Genomic DNA, 18,233 nt, shown 5'->3' with positions numbered 1-18,233 from the left:
CTGTTTCAGGCTTACGTAGCTACTCTGCAAGTATAGCTGTTTCAAGCTTACGTAGCTACTCTATAAGTACAGGTGTTTGAGGCTTCCGTAGTCACTCTGCAAGTATAGCTGTTTCAGGCTTCCGTAGCTACTCTACAAGTATAGCTGATTCAGGCTTCCGTAGCTACTCTACAAGTATAGCTGTTTCAGGCTTACGTAGCTACTCTGCAAGTATAGCTGTTTCAGGCTTACGTAGCTACTCTGCAAGTATAGCCGTTTCAGGCTTCCGTAGCTACTCTAAAAGTATAGCTGCTTCAGGCTTCTTTAGTTACTGTACAAGTATAAATTTTCACACTTCCGTAATTACTCTACAACTAAAGCACAATAGACCACTGTAGGTCGCGGTGCAAGGGCCGAGAAGGCCCTTCCCCTCATACATTTATACATTCATACTCTACAACTACAACTATTGAGATTCATGTAGCTACCATACTAGTATAGCTCTCTGGGACTTACGTAGCTACCCTACAATTATAGCTGTTTCAGGCTTCCATAGCTACTCGACAAATATAATTGTTTCAGACTTCCCTAACTACTTTACAAGTGTAGATGTTTCAGGTTTATGTAGCTACTCTACAAACATAAGTGTTTCGGGTTTCCTTACTAAGGCATTGCGTTACGATGAAGATATGGAATATTAAATTTTGAGTTTCAAACTCTTTTACAACCTGGGTCATACGGAACACGTTCGAACACCAATCAGTTAAAATGCAAGTACACGTAGTATGGAGTCGTTATACTAAGGGTATGTAGCACGGATGACGGGGAAAGGAATGCATATAGGGTTTTGGCGGGGAATCCAGAGGGAAAGAGACGACTAGAAAGAATTAGACATAGATGGTAAAATAATAATGAGATTGATCTTAGTGAAAAAAGATGGAGTGACATGGACTGGAATCATCTGGCTCAGGATAGGTACCAATTGAGGTCCCTCTGAATATGGTAATGAAACTTCCGGTTTCATAAAATACTGGAAAATTCTTGAATAGTTCAGCGACTGGTAACTTCTCAAGAAGGTCTCAGCTGCATGGAGTTAGTTTAGTTTAGTTATAGCTTAATTGAGTCATAGGTGAAGGGGTAGAAGGTGGGCCTGATCTCCCCGGCAGGGGTGCCACATCCAGAGCAGACTTAGGACCTAACCCGTGAGTACCGTGGCCTGTCCGTCCGATAGCAGTGTAACGGATTGTGGAGCTGACTATCCTCCTGCATTTAGGGCCGATGTTAAGGAAAACTGCAGGCAATGGTTAGGCACAGAAACAATTTTGTGTGTTTATTTCAAGAATAAATAATTCGATTGCATGTTATAATCTTCCATGTTTTGTTACTTTATCGTCTCAGTTCCTTTCACAAACAACAGTGTTGCCATTGTAAGGAAACTAAATGACTCCAAAAGCATTTCATCATCGTACATTATCTTTATCAGAATCGTCATCAACTTATTTTGGGGGTCATATCAGTCAACAAGACTCTCATACTATATTGGTCCTCAGTTTACTTTTGTTGGTTTGAACCCTGCAGCTTCCGAAACGACATTTCTTTAGAACAATTTAGGGTTTTTTTTCCATTTCCCTTCCTTTCCTCAACACCATTAGTTTGATACGACGTTTGTTCCATATATGGGAAAATAAACATACATATCTACAAATTTATTTTCGTAGGAGTCGGCAGAAATTTTTATCTCCCTCATACCAAAGCGTGAACAGACGAAACCGAAAAAGTTTCCTCCCATTCTCCCATAAGTACACGTGTATCTCAGCTGTGAAACGAGAGGCCATAAAATTTTCATGTCAACTTGAATGTGTAATATGTTATTTACGTCATCCTTCTTACTCCGCCCCCCCCCATCCCCTCCTATCCCATATCCTGACTATGTAGTTGTATAAACTATTTTTTTGTTGCTTTCCTATTCTACGAAGCTGTTTTTATCATATCCAGACAGCTTGTAGCAGACACCTCGACAGCTAATATTCCTGTCCCTCTAGGTTCGGAATATATCCTTATATCTACACAGAACCAGGAAGGATATCTCTTTCTGGATTCTATGGATCTCTTCAAGGAATGGCACAGACCACATTTGAATTTCAAATATGCGTTTTAGTTCTATTGAACATAAGGATGTAAAGAACGGGCTGCTCACTAACAGTAAGCTTTAAGAAAAATAATTGATAGATTTTCCTTTATATCTCTGGTTATTTTTTATCCATACTGTAGATGGAATACTTAAGTGGCATGTTTCTTACGCCACACGTCTTAATAAAAGCTTACATACTGCATGTAAGTCAGGTTAAGCATCCAAATACATCTTTAATAAACGCCGTAAACAGTATATACAGTTAACATATTCAAAAACTTATCATTATTATTATTTCATTTATGCCTGAAGATGGCTTAAAGAATGAGCGAAACATGTAACAATAACACCTGAGCCGAAAAAAAATGGATGCTGATACGGTAGTGTATAATTCATCTCAGTTTCAGTAACTTGTTGTGTTGACTGTCTTGTTTATATTTTTCTTGAATGACACAACGGGATGCATATTATGAAAGTCAGAAATGCTTGTCAAGCATACAATATAAACAAATGCCAGAATACAATGCTTCACTTAATGAACTGTAACGCAAATATCTACTTCAATATAATACGCCAGGCATGTCAAACTCAACTTGTACAGAGGGCCACCTCAGCCCTATAAATAATAGTCCAGGGCCGCACTTCAAAATAGAAATATACGTGTACATTAGATTTTGATAGAAGGAATTTTAATTCTATTTATTATTTAGGAGTAATTTCAATATAATTACCTAAAGTCACATATCTTACAGTTTTAAAAAGCAAGAGAATGCCATTTTCGACAAGTATGAAACAACTTTTCAAAATGTAAAAAGAGAGATTACACAAGAAATTATGTTAGAAATAGTAAAATATTGAATTTCCTGCAGCCTGCTAATTTATGTCTGTGTGAGACTTCTTGTCTTCTGGTCTGTTGGAAAATTGTCTTTACAAAAAATATTTCTACTAAAATTTTAGTATTGATTTTAATATCAATTAGCTCTAAAAGTTGATGTGCCGCACTTTATGGCTATGGGGGCCGCATGTTTGACACGGCTGTAATACGTTAACATATTAAAAGAACTTATCATTATCATTTCGTGTATGCCTGTAGATGACCTAAAAAAGTCGAAACATGTAGCATTGACACCTGCGTCATTGAATGGATGTTGATACTGCAGTATGTAGTTCGTCTCACTTGTGCTGTCTCATTTATACTTTTCCACTATGTACGGTAATGGTAGCAGCGCGATCTAAGGCATGAACTGTCTTCGCTCGCTCGGACGCTGGGATCGTGCGTTCGAATCCCACTGACGGCATGGATGTATGGTGCGTGTATGCGTTTATTCTGTATTTTTGTTATCCTGTGTTTAGGTAGAGGCCTTGCGACGGGCTGATCACTCGTCCAAGGAGTCCTACCGTCTGTGAAAAATGATTACGGAACTGAATAAGAGGTCTAAGCCATGAAAGGGCTGGAAGAGCCATTGAAAAAATGCAGTACCAGGACATTTTAATAACATCTTAATTGATGAATGAAGGGTTTGAAGTCGACGCTATGTAGTGTCGATATTGGCAGCGTCGTTAAATAAACATTTATAATTTTTATGAAAAAAAATAATGCTTTGGAAGATACAGCCATAGAATTATGTTCATCTTTAAATTCAAGCTCTGAAGACAAAAGGATGTGACGTTATACTTGTTTCGTTATTTACTGACTGGCATCATACGGTGATAATAATTGTTCTTTTCCTTCTGCCGATTTACCGAGCCCGGACCGCCGCCATAAATTTTCTTAGCAACGCTAAAAATATTGGCCAGAAGATAAAGAATGAATAGAAAGATTTTTATAACTTACATACGTGGAAGGGCAGAGTAAATGTATATGGTAATATGAAACTTTCAGAATATACGATAGATTGCACTGAGTTATAAGTTACCAAATTTGATTCCAAAGAAAGATACGCGAATATTTCATGATTATAAGCTGCGTATGTCATATCTGAAGCACGTATGAAACAAAATGGCAGGCGTCAGCTATCTGGATATCATGTAATGGGCAGTGCGTCACGAAAATGACATACCTTACCCTGGGCCTATATGAAATATGCGGTCTGTTTCCAGTATCGGATCGCCACACAACGGACTCAGTGTAAAGATCTGGTTTCACTCTTAGAGATATGTAATTGTCAAAATGATAGTAAAGTACGTTTTTTTGGGAATGCTCCTCTTTCCCACGCTAATCACCTCCTGCACCCCCAGTCAGTGATCTGCGTCACACCCATAAGGTCGCCACATGCAGAGAAATGTTGACATTTATGTTATTGGTACATAATTTCTGCTATGATGAAGACATGAAAGAGTTCTGTCTTCTTGGATGTAACGCAGTATATTGTGTTAAAAGTCAGCCGACGTTTCGGAGGAACATGTAGCCTCCATCTTCAGGGTCGAAGAAAACATCTTGGAAGCAGATGGTAAGCAGAGTCATTGTCGGTTGACTACCAACCAGTTACATGTAGTTATATCATAGAAGATGGAATTCTTCATAACCATCGATGTAAAAACCCTAGATCCTACACGATGAAGACATTTTCTTGGTATCACACTTTCCTTTTGTCTCTCCTACTTAACTTGTACACCAGTGAAGTAGGCTATACGCGATTCTTCTAAATTCGAAGACTTCACTGGCTTATGTGTCCACTTATTGCAAATAAGACTTTACTGAAGTATATCTGGCCACATTACAGGCACTGCACTGCATGGAATCAGGCATTACGTGTCATTGTTTCAGTAAATATTCAGCTCGTCGAAGAATATGGTCACGTGTCAGGGTTTGCGTGACTAATAATAATGGGTTTTGGTTTGGATAACTGGATTTACTGGCACTTCTTTACAATTACAATCAATTATAACAGCTCACAATCAATTGCTGTGTAAGACTTGCTCCATTTCTTTTCGGACCACGAGCGTCTTCTCTTCCACTGCGACGAATTACTGCTCACACGTTCAACTCTCTTACGAATGAATTACGACTTTTTATTAACTTCCAGGCGGCCCGAATATAGGTGACGATCTGAAACGGTTCCTCTATTTTGTGTTATCCGTTCTCACGGGAATGTGTGTCAACCGTTGCCTAACAAATGCACTTCTGTTTCTGTTGCTATTCCAGCTTTCAGGTGGTGTTTACCGAACCGTTGTCTAGCAAATGGTCATATTCCATCACAAAAAATAATAATATTAAGCGGTCGGAAATAACTTACTAAAGAATAAACTATTTTAGTTAAAACGTGATTTATTAATTGAACTCTTAATTAAAGAAATAGCTTAATAATAATTATAGAAGTAACAAATAATTTGGCACATATTTCTACCATGTATGACTGTGGGTCAGAGTTATTCTTGATAAAACTCTGTTCGCTGCGTTTGTCAAGAAATTCCATTCCTTCATTTAGCATAAGGTTCATCATCATGTTCACAAAAGCCATCCGTTAAACCCCGTCCTTCGCCAATTCAGTTCGCTCCACATGGTCTCTTATTTCTCGAAGATTCACGTAAATTTTCTTATTCATGTGCTTGTATTCTCTTCCCTTGAGGCTGTCCTACCGTAATAAGTTTGTACATACATTATTTCCCCTCATGCTATATATATATATATTCCGCCGGTCTCATTCCCGTTTGTTCAGCCACTTTTCCACCGAACGATCTGGTTTAGGGGTAAATCTCCTGATTCATATTTGGAAGGTATTCGATTCGATTCTCAGACGGGACACCAGTTATCTTGACTAATATTTTGCTGGTTTTCTTCAGTACCTCCATGCAAATACCATGATAATGCCACTACTAGGTCACTACTGCTTCCTTCCGAACCCCTGTAATTCATTGTTCATCTGCCACCCTGCCACTCTACACTAAGCCACTGAAAGCGTTGTGAAGTACTCCGCAAGAAAATCAATCATAATTCCCAACACCAGGTGAAATATAGAAGTTTCGGCGCTGTTAATTGTGCAGTTTCCGCTATTCTCCTGTTTCTTTAGGGCACTTCTCAGGCCCGAGGTATAAATACCATGTATTCCCACAAACAGGTGCATACGAATATTCTCACAACATCTGAATCCCAGAGGGAGAGAACTCTAGAGGATTCATTAAAAATATGGCGGGTATGTAGGGCTATACATAATGTCTCAGCCGTATATAAGAGTGCCACAGCCTTAACTTATGTATATAAACTAACTTCAGTCTCTGGGGAAATGTTTTCGTGTTATGAGCGAAACTGCATTAATTGTACAGCCAGGATAGGAAACGGGACAACAAAATGGATCGAATTCATTGTTTTTTGGCGCCGTATTGCATTTGCATTTACTCCCATACCTACCGCCTCTCGAACAGTAATTTGAGATAAGGTAAAACTGTGTGGTCATGAAGAATAATGAGGAGACGAATTATGGATTTCCTGTTGAGCCAAACGACATTTCGTCCAAAACAAAAGGCAAATGTGAGGGCCTCTTTCAGTGGAGAAGAATTGTCCAAATATGGTCAAAGTAAATTTATACCTGGGCTTAATTAATTAAGGATCACGAGATGAAAATGTATGGAGAAATGGAGGTATAGCTTCACAATTGTTAACCTCGACAGGAGGTTAAATTTCAGCTTAACCCTCCTACCGCTTTATTCCCGGAGTAATAGTCCCCAGTGCCTCTTGTAAGGGAGGGCTGTCTGAACGTAACGAAGAAGAGAAATGTCGCTTGCCTTTGACGGGAATCTAATTCCGACCTCTTGGTCGTCCAGCCAATAGCCTCGTCGCTATAGCGACTTAACTACTTTATGTTGTGGGTGTTTTGCGGTTTCTAGTTTTGTCTTATTACATTGTAATTACATTAAAGAGATATTTAAAATGAAACTGGACATGACCCAATATTTAGAAATCTATAAGACAAGCTCTTTGTTTAAGAAATGAATTTCTCTTTGAAGTCACTTAACTTATGGGTTATAATTCTTCTACAATGTTTACACCAATAATACCCAATGTACTGAATTTCATCGGGTAGTTTCGGAGAAAAATCATGTACACGGGCAGACACAGAGTCACGGCCTTCCCAGGGTGAGATGACTACATACATGTAGTGCAGAAACAGACAGAAACGTACCTATAGCTTCTCCCTGTAATTTAACTTGAATAGAACTGCTGGCATATGGGTACATATCTGAAGTCATGTTATATTTTTTGTCACTATCTTTATTCGCAGTGTCTTCACAGTATAAAATTTTACTCAAGTTGTTACTCCTATCATAATTTGTCCACTTTGCCACTTAACCACAAATACTGTCATAAGTTATGCTGTACGAATTCAAGTTCTTCCAGTCCACTCTATGCATTAACAAATAAATAAACAAATAATGGAAACACTATAGACACTCTACACATTTCTTCATTAATGTGGTGTTATACCAATTTCTGCCTTCAATACAGCGGCAGTCCTTCTTGGAATGGACACGTGTAAGTTTCGAACAGTCTCTAGCGGAATTTTATACCCCTCCTCTTGAAGAACATCTGCAAGTTGCTTTAGAGACGCTGGAGGTGGGAACATGTTCCTCACTCTAGTCTCCAAAACTGACCAGAGTGGTTCAGTTATATTTGAATGTGGCGATTGTGCTGGCCAGGGAAGATGCTGAAGTTAACCTTCATGCTCTTCGAACCATGATTGAATAGTTCCAGCTGTGTGAATGGGGGCATTATCGTCTTGAAAAACTGTATCGCTGTTCGGAAATAACGTCTGGAACATGGCCTGCACCTGATTGCCCAACCTGTCAACGTAATCCTTTGTAGTAATTTGGATCTGAAGGGTAATAATAGGACCAACAGAATACCACGATGTTGCTGCCCAAACCGTCACAGAACCTCCCCCGTGTTTCACTGTTGGAACCAGGCATTCCGGACTGTAGGCTTCTCTGGATGTTCTCCAGAAGGAAACTCTTCTTGATGTAGTGAACAGCTTGAAGGGCGACCCATCTGACCGTCTCACACTCACGTTTCCAGTTGTCTGCTGTCCAGGTTTCATAGTCATGACACCATCATTTACCCATCTGAGCATTAGTTACAATAATCAGAGGTTTAGCAGTTGCAGCCTTACCGTGGATGTTGGATTTGTGAAGCTCATGTCGGACAGTTTTTGTGGAAACAGGGTTTTCGAGATGAATATTGAGTTCTGCTGTCACCTGTGCTGCAGTAGCTCTGTGATTTTCCGAAGCAATCCTTCTCAATGTACCACGATCTGTTTCTGTCAGTGTTGCCTACAGCACTCGTTATGGAATTATGTTCTCTCCAGTCATCTCGTATTGACATAAGACAGAGCGATCGGTTTGGATTCGACATACACCTGTTCTGTCACTCTGTCCCAACCACTCTGTTTGAGACTAATGGCTTCCTTCACTTTCTCGTCGATTCGCTCATTTATTCACATGAAGCCAGCCATTTAATTGTCACTTCCTATGCAATGTTTCAAAATCTATTTTTTGTTGTTAGTGGGGTGGGACTCAGTCCCTTGTACTGCGCCCACTTCTGGCCTATTGTACCGGCCCCAGATGATAGGTGAGGGTGACTGTGGAGCAGTTGGTGGAATGAAGTACTCGGAGGAAACCTGCCCCAGCGCCACTTTGTCCACCACAAATCCCACTTGACCAGACCCTGGATAGAACCCGGGTCGCCACGCTGGGAAGCCAGCGACTAACCGCTTGAGCTATGTCGCGGCCTTTTCAAAATCTAAGTCATAACGTGCTATTTAAATTTGAAGCACCAATAATTACGCCACTCTGTCCAACCATTCTGTCTTATAAGTCTTCGTGTATTCCCCCATTTTGCCACCTGGTCCCAGCCATTACTTATGAGCGCAGTAGGTTTGTCAGCCATTATGTGCCGCTTGATACTCTGGTCATAATGCTATTTAGTGGAGAGTGCAAATTACGGTACTCCTCGTCATGCCATTTTCTTCATACCTTGGTACCTTCCGCCTGTTAGATTGAAGTGTTCTCTCCAAATCAGAAACCGAAAATCGGACATCTGTACTATGTCTTATCATTGAAGGTTCATTTGCCTTAACATTAAAAATACGCTTGAATTTGAAGCTGATCTGAAATTGGTGTATTAATTACTTCGTACTTCCTGAATTATTTTCAACAACTTATTTCAAAACTACAGATTTATTTTACTTCCACATTTATTCAGCTACCCCCCCCCCAAGTTGGTTCCATTTTCTTGCAAGTGGTTTTTATGTAAGACTATAGGTTGAGATCCATGCCTGAGAACACTTGGTTTCACGCACTAATTACTCTGTCTCTTAGTTTCAGCTACTGCCTGAGACTTCAGGCTTTTGTAACTTCCTAGAGAGGCCGTAACCGGTCACGGTAGCCGAGCGGTCTAATGCATCCTCGGTTCGAATCCCACACAAAACATATGTGTTTGTGTTGTCCTGTGTTTAAGTAGAGGCCTTGTGACGAGCTGATCACCCATCCAAGGAGTCCTAATGAAACTAAGAAATCGGCCCTATGCTCCAAAGTGTAAGAGAAAAAAGATAGGCCGTGCCATATCTCAGGCGCTTAGTCGCCGGTTTGCCCTCAGCGAGTTCCCGGGTTCGAGCACAGGTCAGGTCATGTGGAATTTGTAGTGGTTAAAGTGGCACTGGGCAGGTACTTCGGTTTCCTCTGCCAATTCTCAACATACCGACTGCTTCACATACATCATCTATCATCCGGGACTGTTACAATAGGCAAATAGTGATCTATGTACCAAGTATCTATGTCCCCCCCCCCCAAGAAACTTGAAAGAAAAAGAATAAGAACTTCTTAGTCTATTCTCCATTTCGCCCAGTCAGAAGTTTTGCGAGCCACATACTTGGCACGTGTGTAACGCAGCGCAAGCTGTGCATATAGACATCCTCTCTTCTTTGAACGGTTATTCCCTTGGGCTGTTTTGGCAGGTATTGGCCACAACGCAGCTCTTATCCGCTACACAAATGTTTGACTTGTTCTCTTCTTCCTTGTACCTGTTTTCTCTTTCCATCATCTTTTTCCTACAGCGCTTCATTCACATGTTCTGCGGCTGCAGAGCAGCAATGCACGTGCCAGAGTAACAAATATCATTTAGTGCATGTCCGATTGCACAAGAGAAATGGGGCCCCCACGAATCGAACTAAATGAATATGAATGGCCCTGACGTGTCTGACACTGTACAGAGCAAAAACAGAACCGTAAACAAATTTATAAGGATTTCTCTAATGACGCCCATTTTCAATTGAACTTGCTGACTTTCTTTTATCTCGTAGGAAAATAAGGCTGAAATTTGTCAACTGTTAAAACATCCACACATATAATATTAAAACGAATCGTTCGTGTTCTTCGAAGTAGTGTATTTACATAAGATTTTAGGCTTTCACGGCGGTGACTATGAAGAAAGCAGTCTTGGTTACTCCAGTGGCTGGAGTGAAGTAAATCTATCCCTGTAACAAGCCGTAAAGGCCCATAGGGTTGTGAGACGTTGAGGCTCCCACATTTTCTAGACAATCGACTTACAGATGGCGGTGTCAGCCTTACGCGCCGGCCGCTCTTTACCTTCGGGAAGATTCTGGTAATCATTTCTGTTAGAGGCTGAGCCGATCCCAGGACCTTAGCGCGGCTGGAAGGATTAGGTCAAATAAAAAATCCATTGCGACCTTCCGGCTTGTAGCATAGTGGCTCAACCAACTAAGCTACGGCGTAATAATAATGTAATAATGTTGTGTTATTCAAAAGATGACGTTTTTTCCCAAACTGTCGTCATTAAATTTAGAATAAAGATCAGAAATAAAATGTCAATGTAACATAAGTCACTCGCCTAAAGACGGGAGGACATGGAACTCCCGAACGTCTTATGTCTGTTTCTTTATTTGTACTTGATTTAAATAAGCTATTTCCAAATCAGATTAAATTATAAGGTGATACAGAGCAGTGAATAGTGAAAAATATGAGGAAGGAAACTCTGATGATCTACTTCAAAATGCTGTCCAGTGGCCGTGCCACAGCTCACACTTCCCACCGCGGAGGACCGGGTTCGATCCGAGGTCAAGTCATGTGGGATTTTTGGTCGACAAAGTGGCACTGGACCAGGTTTCCTCCAAATACTTCAGTTTCCCTGATAATTCTCATTCGACCAAATTGGCCAGTTAGTGGCCGACGTACCAAGTGGACTCANTCTACCCTGAAGATGGGGGCGATACGTTCCTCCGAAACGTCGGTTAACACCACATATACACGGTGCCAAATCCCAGAAGACTGCTTTCTACTACCCTTATATTTGCTGGGAGACACTGAGGAAGATCAGAAATGAAACTGTGGGCGAGTTCGATACCTCCTGAATACAGGCCTGAAGCTTGTGAAGTCCCTACAGCCCAGATGCGGCATTGCAGAAAACAGACAATCCCCAACCTACTGTCCGTATGACTAGAAGAATGAACCGTTGTCACAGGTGTTTATGCAACCTGTTACACCGCTGTTCATCTTTGAATGCACTCTAAGGTCGATGCCAGTAGCGTGTTAGATTTCACGGATTCCTCTAAACCCATTCCTTTCCATATTTCTTACACTTCACGAATTAAAGTTGATTTTATTTCCAGCTGAACAACGAAAAGCAGAAAGAATAACAATTAACTGAGTTAGGAATGGCCTGCACAAGCCGTGCACACTGAAATAATAATTAAAAATGATTTGTTTCCTTTTCTTTCTCATTTTCACCTCGCCGGCCATGTTTCTCTAGTTTCTCCATTGGATAGCCAACTGTTGTCTCCTCACCTACTGTTAACTGAGCAAATGGTGGCAGTTTTCTTTCGAACTCACTGCTTACTTTATTTCACTTTTCTTAATTTTGTGATAACAAGTTTTGTCTTCGACAGAAGTGCTGGGCCGGTAACAGATTTAGGAACTGATTTGGTTTGCACTGATATGTTGGGTTTTTGGACTTTATCCATCGTCCTGGTTTTTAAGATAACAAATAAAAACACGACGTTTCGGAAACTGGATCTGTTTCCGTCCTCAGGTGAAGGAAAACACCTATTCAGTTGGGTCCGTTAGAAAGAGCTAGCCTCAATCACTCAATCCTCAATATTTCGTACTGCCACCGGGCTAAAACCCAATTGCAGTATAATAAATTATATATATATCATGACTTCAGGAACTGACTGCACCATGAGATATAATCCTCCTTGAAAAGCTGAGAGTTATTCCTCCCTTCATGAGGCCTTTTGCGTTCTATTGCATTGGACGGTTTATTTTCGTGGTTATAGAAGCCAGCCACTAATCTCTATTCAGAGTCAGTTTAATCCAGTCCACACATTCAAGCGTTATTGCTTCAAGATCCATTTTAATTCTATCCCTCATCTATGTTTAGATTTTCCAAATGGCCACTTTCCTTCAGGCTTACCTGTTGAAATATTGTACGCATATCCCATATATGTGATACTTAACTCACTCATCCTAATTTTATTGTCCTGAATTTTATCACACAAATAATATTTCACTAATACAGGTCATGAGAGTCGTCATTGTGTTATTTTTAAGGATTGGATCCTGTTGCATATATATAATGAACATATATATATATATATATATATGCTGACTGACCGTCAATCACAGTGTGACTTTCACTTTGATAGAGATTATTATTAGTAGTATTAGGTAGGCCTCACACCGGCATGCGTCAAGATGTGTAACAGTCAAGACACGATGTCTGCGACATGACGCAAAGAAAGGAGCACAGTTTAAACGAATTAGATTATGAAAACTGCCTCACACTGGTCTGAGTCATGATGCTGACGTCAGCTTCATGCTGCAGACACATGCAGCAAGACTCGGCATGCTCCTTTTCTGTACGTCAAGACTCAGACATCAACACTCAAGGAACAGCACCAGTGTACCTTATCGGCATGACGTCATGTCATCAACTAGAGAAGATGTGATAAGACGCAGACACCTGCTACTTCGGTGTGCGGACTCGAGTCTGAATCACGAATGAAGCAAGACTGCGTCTTTTGTCTCATGTCTTGATGCTTGTCTTGACGCAGTTGGTGTGTGGCCGCCCTTAATCTCCACCCTGCTTATCAATAACCAGCGACCTTCAATTCTTCGAAGAGAAGTTCGTCTGTATATTCTGTACAACTATAATAAATATTTATATAACAGTTTAATAAGTGACTGACGCTGCACACAACGACATCCAAAAACAGAAAGAAGAGTGATTGTAAAAGCTCTGTGTACCTGATGATGGCAGCAGTAAGTAGAAACATGTAGTACGTGCAGACGCATGGTGTGTTTATACCAGAACTGTGTCGATTGAGTAATAACCAACATTGTCTTACATACAAAACGACGCCACAGTATAATACATGCATTTCTAAGCAGTATGAATCACATACTTAGAAAGAAACATTACAGAACATGTTTTTATCAAACAGCGATTATGATCAGGCATGGTTATGTCAGTTACTTGCCACAGACCGGAGTTCCATTCCTGGTATTGTTATTGTTCTCCTGTTTGTCACGTAGTCCACGCGGAATCTTGACTCCCATGTGTCAGAGGAGTCCATTCCGCGGGAACCTTGATGCTCAGCGCAAGTCTACAAGCCGTACAACCTTGCTTGCACTCCCCTATACATTTTCATTGCGTGGTTCTTGATAAAGAAACAGCTTTGCCGTTTACCTGACTAGAGTTAAACTAAGCGTAAAATTGATGAAATCAACAGGAAGAAGGACTTCGCTATTTACACGCTTATCCCAGAGGTAGGATAGCTGATTATAGAAAGTAACACAGGACTAGTGCCTTCGAATATCACGGCCTTCCCTTTCGAAACTCTTTTAAGTACTCTCTTCTCCTGTACATATTCCCATATTAGTCGACATTGTGGGACGTCTGTATTTCTTCTTAAGAATCCATTTCACAGGTGGTCATGTAGCATGGACAGGTAATCAGAAGTAGTACAGTTCTGACATAAAAATATTTCGTAAATCGATGACTTCGAAGGTCGGAGGGTAATATTAAAGTTAATCCCGAATAAATATATTCAGTACGTAATGGGATTGACCTTACCCAGGGCCAAATCTAAGGCCGACTTTTATATTGCCTCTCTCAAACCTGCGGACTCCAGTCAGCTAGATGATATATAACTTGCAAAGATTCTTAAACCTTTCCATTTTTTTAGGGTAACATATTAGCATACGCTTTAACCAACTGCGACGTGGACAAAATATCACAGTAAGACACGTCACTCCATCAATATCAGTAGCTACTGCGATATTCTTATTAGTTTTGCTCCGGTTTAAGATCTATCAGTGCATCTCCATTTCTTCATTCTGTCGGCTTAAATACAAGGTTTTGTGTTTTGTGGAAAGTAACATGCTATGCTTTTAAATATAAAAGGATAATAGATCCTCTGCATTAATGTACACGTGAGTAATAAAAAGAACAAATTTGTGTAATTTATATAACAAATTTTCGAATTGGTTTACCATTTTTACCTAAAACTGGTAAAGAATATTTCACATCCTTCGTTCGACAATAGGTTCCATGATATTACATACCAAATTTCATAAAGATTGGTTAGCCACACAAATGTTGATGGGTGAGGGATACACAGATATACAGACAGCATGGAGACTGCACAAGCCTACTTTCGGTTTTTTTTTCAAAATAAAGAAAAGAGGCCAAAAAGTAAATTGCGTAACAGTGTAGTCACACCCGAGCTTCTGAAGTAGAGCAAAAGGACCGAAACCTCGTGTATGTTAAACATAACATAAAGAATAATGTCCACCACAAGGCTGGTATAACGATCCACCTTCATTGATTTTCCGTATTTGCTGAAATGTTTGAATGACACAAGATTTCGGAAGTTTGATTTATTTCTCTCATCAGGTGTAAAAGCAGACCCAGCTTCAGAAACGCTGTAAAACCTAAGTACTATGCATAAGAAAATGTACACTAATTGCTTGTTTATCCGTCACAACATAACTAACAAATTTCGTTCACGTTAACTTTGTATAATGAGTTTATTGATTTCAGTGATTTCTTGCTACATGTTTCGACTTATGAAAAGCTTATTATCATCAGGCAGATATACACTAATAACTTATTCTTAAACTATTGAATTGCATTTTGCATATATATATATCACTGTATTACAACACAACAGAATGCATTCCTTTAAGATTAAAAATATACCATTTCCAAGGTAATAATTTTATACTGAATGACGGATCATTCTTACTAACCATTAAATGATACTTAAAAATTTTCATAAACCTTTAGCTTAAAATTCCTTTATTTTCCTACAAATTAAATTGAAAATAACGTGGGATCTGTTACTTTGTTGACGACGTAAAAGAAACGGATGAGATTTTTGTAATTAGATCATGCAATTAATCATATCTTTTTTCTCGTTTTTCTTCTACCATTAAGGGGAACGCGAATGTGTCATTCTCACATATTATATTGCCTTCGTCTTAATGCTGATGGAAAGTTCACCAGAGACCTCTACCCTAACACATTTCAGTTATAGTTAATTGCATCGTGTTGCCATGGTTACTCTTACATTGCTGAAAGAGAAGGAGCCGAACAGAAATATCCCACTGCCACTTCAATCAATATTACTATTCTGCTGGTCGTTGATTAATATATATTCTTATTAATGTAGCAGTAACGACGTCCCGCTGAGGGAAATCAGAGGTTGCCAACTTGTATCAGAAATGCCTCCTTCTACTAAGTATGCCTGCCCTAGCCCTTATTTCCTGGCACATACCATGGGGACGAGAGTTCGTCATTGTAAGTTGGCGACGTAGACTGTTACGTCATCATTAGGAAGCTACTAGATTCTATTTTCATCATACCTCTGGTACTCGTAAGCCGGAGAGAAATTCAAACATACACGGGACATTTCTTTTTGTTAGGTTGCCTACACGAAGAATGACGTATTGTTGTTCGTAGAGCGGATGCACTTTATCTGTCAGAGTGACACGCAGGAGTAGGAAGTCATTGAAGACAACGAAATCCTCATCTGAAAGTAATACATCTGTTACAGAATTGTCACCAGGTGATGTTTATTTCTTGGTTAAACTTAACAGGTTAGATCGCGTTGAATAATAGGATAATTATGAGCCATGAATTTGGAGAGATACGGAGGGAGAACGTAGTAACGTGTTGTCACGTGTAGGGGGTTGCGCCCGATTTATATGACAGGCTCTGGATTGGATGAATGGATTTATAAGCATTAATACATTCACACAGTTCGGGACTACGGGCAACTACAGTGCTACCGCTATTCTACACACTTCCAGTTCACCGCTACACAAGCACTATGGTTGTCAGTCTTCATTAGTCTTATCCAGGCAACGGATTTATAACAGTCCCACTGTCACTTCAAATCACACATGGAGTCTTCTTCTCACAGTCTAATTCCTTTGTTGCCATTATTCTGCAGCTGCCAATTCGGAAGACTCGACTCAATTCAATTCCAAGCACCTATCCCATCAGGCTGGCGTCTCGAAACTCGACTCTTGACTCTGTGCTGCTCAGTTGAACTCTTCTCTATTAACACTTTGCACGGACCCCACTGAAGAAAGGTCTTCTATTGTTCCTTATTGTTTTAGGTGTATTTACGACATCATTGTATAGCAACGGTCGCGGCGCGAACCGCATAGAAAACATCATTCTTTATAGTTGAGGCTTGTTTGTTCCCACGGGCACGTTTTTACGTAATCGTTGCCTAGCAATGGATATACACGTCACAGTATTTTATGGTAGGATCAAAGAGTGTATAGCATATGTTTTCCTCATACCTAACAGTTTAATGCCATGGAAAAAGTCTTTGGAAAGCTGATACTTGCTCAGCCTGGAAAGAAATATCCCATATTTTATTAAATCCGAAGGGTTCTGATAGTGTCCACAAGAGCGCTACATTAGACAACTGAATGTTGTCACATATTTCTTTAGGTCCATTTTAATAGGGTCCTTCTGTTTACACCCACGTCTCAAGAGTGGTGACAATTATTCAGGGCTTCCAACTAAAGTTTCGCATACATTTTCCATGACCCCTCTGTGTATGCTGCATGTGCTGCCCATCTCAACCTCTTGATCATAGATCAGTATAGGCCCAGTATACAAATTGGCGCAGTGACTTTAAGTATGTTTTCATTTATATGATTGTCCTCTACTTCGTTACCTTGGAAAGGAAATATATCGTTATTTGGCAAACGATAGTTTGTTGCTAAAATCGCCATCAGTGGAGTTTTATTCAGGGACATAGCCTCTGGAAATGACTGAAATTAGATCGAAATTATCATAGCTTTCTCGTGAAAAAAATATATTTTTTTTCCCTTGAGACTCATGGAGGACCCCTTCCTCCATTCTTGGGGCTAGAGTGCCCATGTTCACCAGAATTCGAACTATAAGCTCTTAAATACGTGATATGAATGAAATCCATCCAATGGTTGGGGCTCTAGCGAGGCCAACAACTTGCGTGCATACACACACACACACAGACAGAGGCCGTTCGAGAAATCAGTTCGTGTTATACACGGGGCTCAAGACGTGTAAATCCTTCATATCAAGACCGAATTGTTGACCGTGCCATAGCTCAGGTTGTTAGTCGCTGGTTTCCCACTGCGGCGGCCCGGTTTCGAGTCCGAGTCTGGTAATGTGGGATTTGTGGTGGACAAAGTGACATTGGAGCAGGTTTTCTCCGCGTACTTCGGCTTCCCCTGCCAATCTTCATTCCACCAATTGCTCCACAATCATCATCATCTAACATCTGGTGCTAGTACAACAGGCCAATAGTGGCCGCAGTACTAAGTGGACTCAGTCTCACCCCACTAAGAATAATAAAAAATAAACAAGTCGAATTGTTTGAAAATCACAGTTATTTCTCATATTTAATACGTATAAGTCGACGCTATGTACTTTCGATACTGACAGCTTCGTTAAACAATAAACTCTGCTAACGGCTGGATGACCGAGGAGTTTGAGTTCAATTCCCAGTAGGGGCAAGAGATTCTTCTATTTTCCATAAGGTTCAAACCGGCTCTGGGGTTTACCAGCCCCTTATCCCGTGGGTAGTATGGGCTCTTTCCGTGGGGTTAA

At 40.3% G+C, this 18,233-nt stretch overlaps 1 protein-coding gene across 1 annotated transcript in view; it reads left to right on the top strand.

Moving 5' to 3' along the window:
* The window catches only part of LOC111875500, a 512,348-nt gene that overhangs the window by 114,273 nt on the left and 379,842 nt on the right, over window positions 1–18,233 (top strand). The gene's annotated exons all lie outside the window — the stretch shown is intronic.

The sequence above is a fragment of the Cryptotermes secundus genome, unplaced genomic scaffold (genome assembly GCF_002891405.2).
Source record: "Cryptotermes secundus unplaced genomic scaffold, Csec_1.0 scaffold358, whole genome shotgun sequence".
In the NCBI taxonomy this organism is placed as follows: Eukaryota; Metazoa; Arthropoda; class Insecta; order Blattodea; family Kalotermitidae; genus Cryptotermes; species Cryptotermes secundus.
The sequence above is the reverse complement of the archived record's forward strand: the minus strand, read 5'-3'. Positions and strand labels throughout refer to the sequence as shown.